This window comes from Echinops telfairi, unplaced genomic scaffold, assembly GCF_000313985.2.
Source record: "Echinops telfairi isolate 266 unplaced genomic scaffold, ASM31398v2 ScPeMD7_2186;HRSCAF=2738, whole genome shotgun sequence".
NCBI classification, from domain to species: domain Eukaryota; kingdom Metazoa; phylum Chordata; class Mammalia; order Afrosoricida; family Tenrecidae; genus Echinops; species Echinops telfairi.
In genome coordinates this window covers 4,678,122-4,684,675 of record NW_022106084.1, presented here as the reverse complement: position 1 = coordinate 4,684,675, position 6,554 = coordinate 4,678,122, and positions in this window count along the sequence as shown.

The following is a 6,554-nucleotide window of genomic DNA, read 5'->3' as shown; positions in this document are numbered from 1 at the left end:
TCTCTCTCTCTCTCTCTCTCTCTCTCTCTCTCTCTCTCTTTCTCTCTTTCTCTCTCTCTGTTCACTCCCTTGGAGACACTCTACTGATAAGGCTGATTCCCTGCAAGACATCCCTGAGGAGAAGCCACATGGATCTGATACAGCTCTGGGTGCTGGAAAAGCTTCATGGAGACGCCTGTCAGTGCTGAGATGCTTACACCACCACTCGTTCTGAAGACTTTCTACCCACTGCCCTGTGATCATCCTGCAGTTGGCGTCATTGCATGTGTTTTGTGAATCTGAAGAGGACTTTATAGATCAGTTTCAGACATTTGGGCTAATATCGGACTTAAGGGCTTAGACTGGGCTAGGCTGGGATGCTTTCTTAATGTACAATTACCCTTTATATCAGTGGTTCTCAACCTTCCTAATGCCACGACCCTTTAATACAGTTCCTCATGTTGTGGTTACCCCCCAACCATATAATTATTTTTGTTGCTACTTCATAACTGTAATTTTGCTACTGTTATGAATCAGGTGATCCCTGTGAAAGGGTCATTTGATCCCCAAAGAGATTGCAACCACAGGTTCAGAACCGCTGCTTTACATAACTCTCTTCTTTACACATATGAGTGTCTATGAATTTATTTCTCCAGTCAACCCAAACTAACACACCACTGAAATGAGAAATTTGAAAGTGTATATAGTGTCTGAAAAATCTGAAGCTTTTTTAAAAATAAGATGACCATGTTTTGTAGATTGTTTTGTTGAGTTACGCATTTCAATTCTGTTTCCATTCTTTCTGTGCATACACTGCTACACATAAAAATAGGTAATCACCAAGGGTCAGTCTTTATTGTCGTAGGCGCGACAATTTATGCTGCTGAAACTCCAGCAATCAAAGTCTGCTAATGGCGTCATAAAATTTGACACTCCATTTTTTTTCTAGAGGGAAGAAAATTAGGAAGTTTAATTTCAATATAGAAATGACACTCAGGAAAAATGTGACCACAAATAAATCTAGAAGCTATTTTCAGAAGTAGATTTCATTTTATGTATCTTGTGCATTGTAGGTATGTATCTTTTAAATTGACTCTTATCTTATCGATGACCCAAATTCAAACCAATATTCATGTTATAATGCCTGCAATCTAAAAATTGGAGTTTATGCTTTGCTTTAAATTAGGGAGGTAAATTGACCTATAACAACTTTATAATAGCTTAGAGATTAAAATTTGAAGCTGGATTTGGTCTGTGAGTACTGGTAGTGTAGCACTTATGTATCAGGCTGCCGTCTGTGAGGTCAGCGGTTTGAAACTAGCAGCAGCTCTGCGGGAACGACAGGGCTTTCTTTGCTGAGAAACAGATAGTCTCAGAAACTCGTGGGCAAGTTCTAGCCTTTTCTATAGGGTCACTTTGAGTTGACATTGAATTGGGGCTTGAGTTTACTGGTGAACAGTTTTGTGACTTGTAACCTCAACTTTCAAATGATCCAGATTTTATTAAGACTAATAGACTATCTGAAAATGCAGCCTTTAGGCTTGATTGTTACCTTAAATCTACATCCCACCATTGTCAAATTAATTGGCTATGCATTTACTTTGTGATGGTTAGGGTTTGTGTCAACTTGGCTGGACCAGGATTTTCAATATTTGTGCATTTAAGGCCTATTAATCTTGGTCTAAAAAATTTAAAGCCAAGCATTTTTAAAACAGTTTTATTGGCATCTAATTAATATATTATAAATTAAATTGTTCAATGACTTCAAGAAGAATGGTATAATTATCACCACAATCAGTTTTAGAACATTTTCTTCATTCTTGCACTCTGTTTTCCCCCTCAACTCCATTCCCCCTCAACCTCAACCTCAGCTACCATACCCCCAAAGAACCTTAACTAGTTACTGTTTCAAAGTGATATTAAAAAACAAACAAACACCTGGGAATATATATTTTGCAGTCTCTTTTGACATCCACTTTGAACTTTTCTTTCTTTCCTGTCCTGTAAATGACCTTTTACTTTCTTCATGAATGATATATTTTTTTAAATAATTAAATCATTTTATTGGGGGCTTGTATAACTCTTATCATAACCCACACATACATCCATTGTGTCAAGCACTTTTGTACATTTTTCAAGTGGTTGACATCCAAGGTGCCTAGCAGAAGTGATTGCACATTCTTTCTAGAAAATCTACTATAGTTATCCCTCAAAGAATTCCAAGGTAACAATTTAAGGAGCAGGAACTCACAAGGAAAGAAGGCACTGTGAGCCAGAACAAGCAGAAACTGAGAAGTACTACAAGAATTAGATTGTCAAAACAGAAGACAATATTAAGAACTTTTAAAGAAATTAAGTGGGTGCAGACTGAAAATATATGCTAAAAACAAGTTATTAGAAATCTTACCATATAAATAGGAAGAACTGAAAAAGAAAATTTGAGAGTAAATAAATAAATATTTGAAATTTAAAAATCAGCGATGGGGCCAGACATCAGATTACAATCACCTGAATTGATGAGGACAGATATCAAGAAATTATCCAGAATGAAGTATAAAGACACAATGAAAAAATAATGAAAGGTAGATTTTTAAAAAAGTAATAATGACTACTATACATCTACTTAGAGATCTATAAAGAAAGAAAATGTTTAAAATGTCGTGAATAAGAAATTTCTAGTTAGTGGAAAACATCATCTTTGGATTTAAAGAACTCAGACCTATTAATCCTTTCTGATGTGTTCTATCACATGTAAACAACAACAACAACAACAACAACAACTCACTGGCATGGAGTCAATGCTGACTCAAACTTATCCCCTGTAGGTTTCTGCAACTTTAATTTTATGGGAGTAGAAAACCTTCTGTTTTTCATTCAAGAGGTACAGAGGCATTTGAACCACCGACCACACTGGTCACAGTCCAATGCTTAACCTTTACACCATCAGGGCTCCACTGTACAATGTAGTCAATGCCATATGGAATATACTAGAAGCAGACCATCATTTGTAAGAGGATTAGGGTGCAATGCAACCTTCTTACTCAGTGTAGCCCTGATGCAACTGAACGGACCCTGCCTTGTGGGTGTGTCTTATGTCTTATATCAATTTTACTTTTGTGTCAAAGTTTGCTAGCTCTTTCTTGGGTCCGCATTCTACAACTTGTCCATCAATCTCTGGTTTGACATGTCATCTGACCTGTCGACCTGGAGTCCATTTCCTGCCCCCTTCACAAGCCTGACCTGCTGACCTTAGATTCACCTTCTTCTGCAGCCAGGAGCCTGTCTTCCTGTCAATCTTGGGATCAAGAACCCCTGATGCAATGTCAGTCAGAAGAAGCCTCCAGGTTAACAGCTAACTCAAGGATTTGGAATCTACCTGGACTTGAACAGGACTCTCCCATTTCTATAACTGTTGTTGTCAAGCGCCAACAAGTTGGTTCCCACCTCTAGGAACCTGATGCACAACAGAACAAGACCACGGCCCGGTCCTCCACCATCCTCACAATTTTGCCTATGCTTAAGCCCATTGTTGCAATCATAATCATATATATGTATATGTATATATATATATATATATATATATATATATGTTTGTATATACATATACACATACATATACATATATATGACTGATTTTGCTTCTTTAAAGAATCTGGCCTATTACCCTCTGGTAGGTTTTTATCATTAACAATTACTGTAGGACTAGATATATAAGAGTACTTCTCTTTGTTGTATTTATTTCTTGTACTCCAATACTTTTTGTATGTAAAACAATTCACTCCATCACATATCTATTCCCTTAAGCCTAAACTATTATTTTTATGCCAGTTTATTATTGCTATACTATTGATTATCAGAAGCGTTCAAGAAGAACATTAACGTTTACTAGGTACTCCTTTACTGTAGTTTTTGATCATTATGTGTCAGGCGCAGTGTTCATGGAGGGCTGTATTAAGGCATGTGTGTTCATTTGAATCGTATAATCCTCAATGTAAAAACAATAAGAGAGAGAAATATCAGAATCCTGGCAAACAGTTGACATTTGGACCAAGAAATGGAATGAGCTCATTTTGTGTAGATCCATTTCATCTACTTGAAAAGTTGTTGTTAATGATTTTTTGATCCAATGTGCCTGGAGCTATGAATAATATGGAATAAAGCTTCTACTTCCCTCTATTAACACCAGCATGGGAAATGCCAAGAACTTTTGTCTCCATGTTTATACTAATTATCCCCTGAAACCTATGAATTTTTCATTGACTTTATTTATTTATTTTTAATTTCCCCTTGGCGCATCTTCAGGATGATAAGCAAGAGTTTTAAACAAACTGTGAACTTCAAAATAGCATTATGACTGAAAGAAATAACATGGGGGTATACAGATGAGACAGAAACTTTGCTTTTCTATCTATCTATCATCTATCTATCAGCTCTATAGTATAGCAAAATGTGGCTTTCTGCTCTTGTAAAGATTTATATCCTCAGAAAACCGAAGGGGCAGTTCTACTCCGTCCTGTAAGGTTTCCATGACTCAAAGGCAGTGGGATAGCTATAGATAAAAAGTGGTGGGTTTGTGTGATACAGGTAAATGTCTTCATTCTTTTTTGTTATTATCAAGTGTGTGTGTTATTTTTAATAATATCAAGAAAAATATAATCAATTATATTACTTCAAAATCTCTTCATATTTAAAAAATATTCTAGTATTATCAATACTATATTATTGCTTATGTTCAGTATATGCAGTGGTTTCTCTATTATGACAAAAGGTTTTCCTATTTGATGTTTCTGAGATATGTAGAGTTAATAGTTTTTAAAACAACCTCTCAGAGATAGTTTGTGGTGCATTTGAAAATTAGGCAAAGTGTAATCTTTATAGAAATCCAAAATTAATTTCAGCATAATCTCTAGCCAGTATCTCCTACCCCTAACTCTAATTTTAGTCAAAAATTCCTTCTTTGTATGAGCCAGTAAAATAAAAAGCACTGAATTTAATGCTTTCTTCTATTATATTTTATTTTCAGAAACCAGAACTGGCTAATCAATATTAAAATGTGATCTACACATAAGAATTGAAACACGCTGGCAGAATTCAATCACATGGTTTCATAAGGTATCCGTTTTAGTAGAGGGTGATATCTAATTGAATCCAATGTAAAGAAATACGGTGAAAAACTTCCTTAAATATATTATAACAAAATCTATCTTTATCTAACATTTTTTTCCAGAAGTTTTCATGCAAAGCCTTTGGATTTTGCTTTAAAACATACATGATAGATAAGATGTCTCTATTAAATGGATTGATTTCTATTTAAGACATATACTTTATGTCTTATTGTTTGACCAGACCCAGTATACTTAGAGTGGTACCAACTTCATGTTCCTGTGTATAATCCAGCTGTTGACATCAAAGATTCTCATTATACTGATGTAAATTCAACTCTTGAGCAAAAGAATAGCCTTTTGTTGAGGGAATGGAGCTTTAAAGAAATAGCTAAGTGATTCTGCTTCACCCTGTCAAACAGCAGGTTTAATTTTCAGCACCAGGAGATAGATGGTCTTTCTGTGTAGACTTTTCTTGGCATGTGCCTCTGCACTGAGACAGTTCTTTCTATACCAAGGTTTGAAAATACCTGAGAACTGGAAGATTCTTAATACACACTTACATTTATATGTCTCCCAAAGTGGGGACATTGGGTTTGTCAACTTCCGCAGCTACATGTCTGAAGCAGCTTCCTAACTGGCATTTGACTGACGTACTTGAAAGTGATCAGCCTCTATTGGCACGGTGGCTGCATAGCGGGTCAGAGCAAGTGTGAGAATATTGTAGGAAAAGGCAGAGCTTCATTCTCTTGTACGTAGGATTGCTATGCGTTCAGACTGACATGACCCCATGTAACAAAAACAAAATGACATCGATCTAGGCCTTTCCCTTGAAATAAATCTCTCTGTGAGTAGATCAGGGTCACTGGTTTTCCTTCTCCGGAGAACTCAGCCTAAGTTGTTCACTACCAGCATGTGAGACACGGATTAACAGTACTCATCACGTTATTCCTGTTATGTGCCATTGAGTCGGTGGCAATCCACAGTTACTCCATGCACAAGAGAGCAACTTTGCCCAGTTCCAAGCCTCCTCACAAGTGGCCCTACGTTTGAATTCATTGTTGCAGTCACCATGTCAATCCGTCTTGGTGAGGATTTCCTCTTTTTTGCTGTCCTTCCACTTTGCCAAGCATGAAATCCTTCTCCAGGGACTGGTCTTTCCTGACAACATGTCCAAAGTATATAGGACTAAGTCTCCCCCCATCCTTTCCTCTAAGAAGCACTCTGACCAGAGTTCTCCCAGCATGGATTTGCTTGTCTTTCAGAAATTCCGTGGCACTTTCAATATTCTGCTCCAGCACCACGATTCCAATGCACTGACTCTCTGCCGATCTTCCATGCTCCATGTCGAGCTTTTACTAGCATCTGAGACAATTGAAAATACCGTGGCTTGGCTCAAGCGAATCTTCTTTGTCAAAGTAATATCCTTGCTTTTCAATACTTTCAAAAAGTCTAGTCCAGCTGATTTACCCT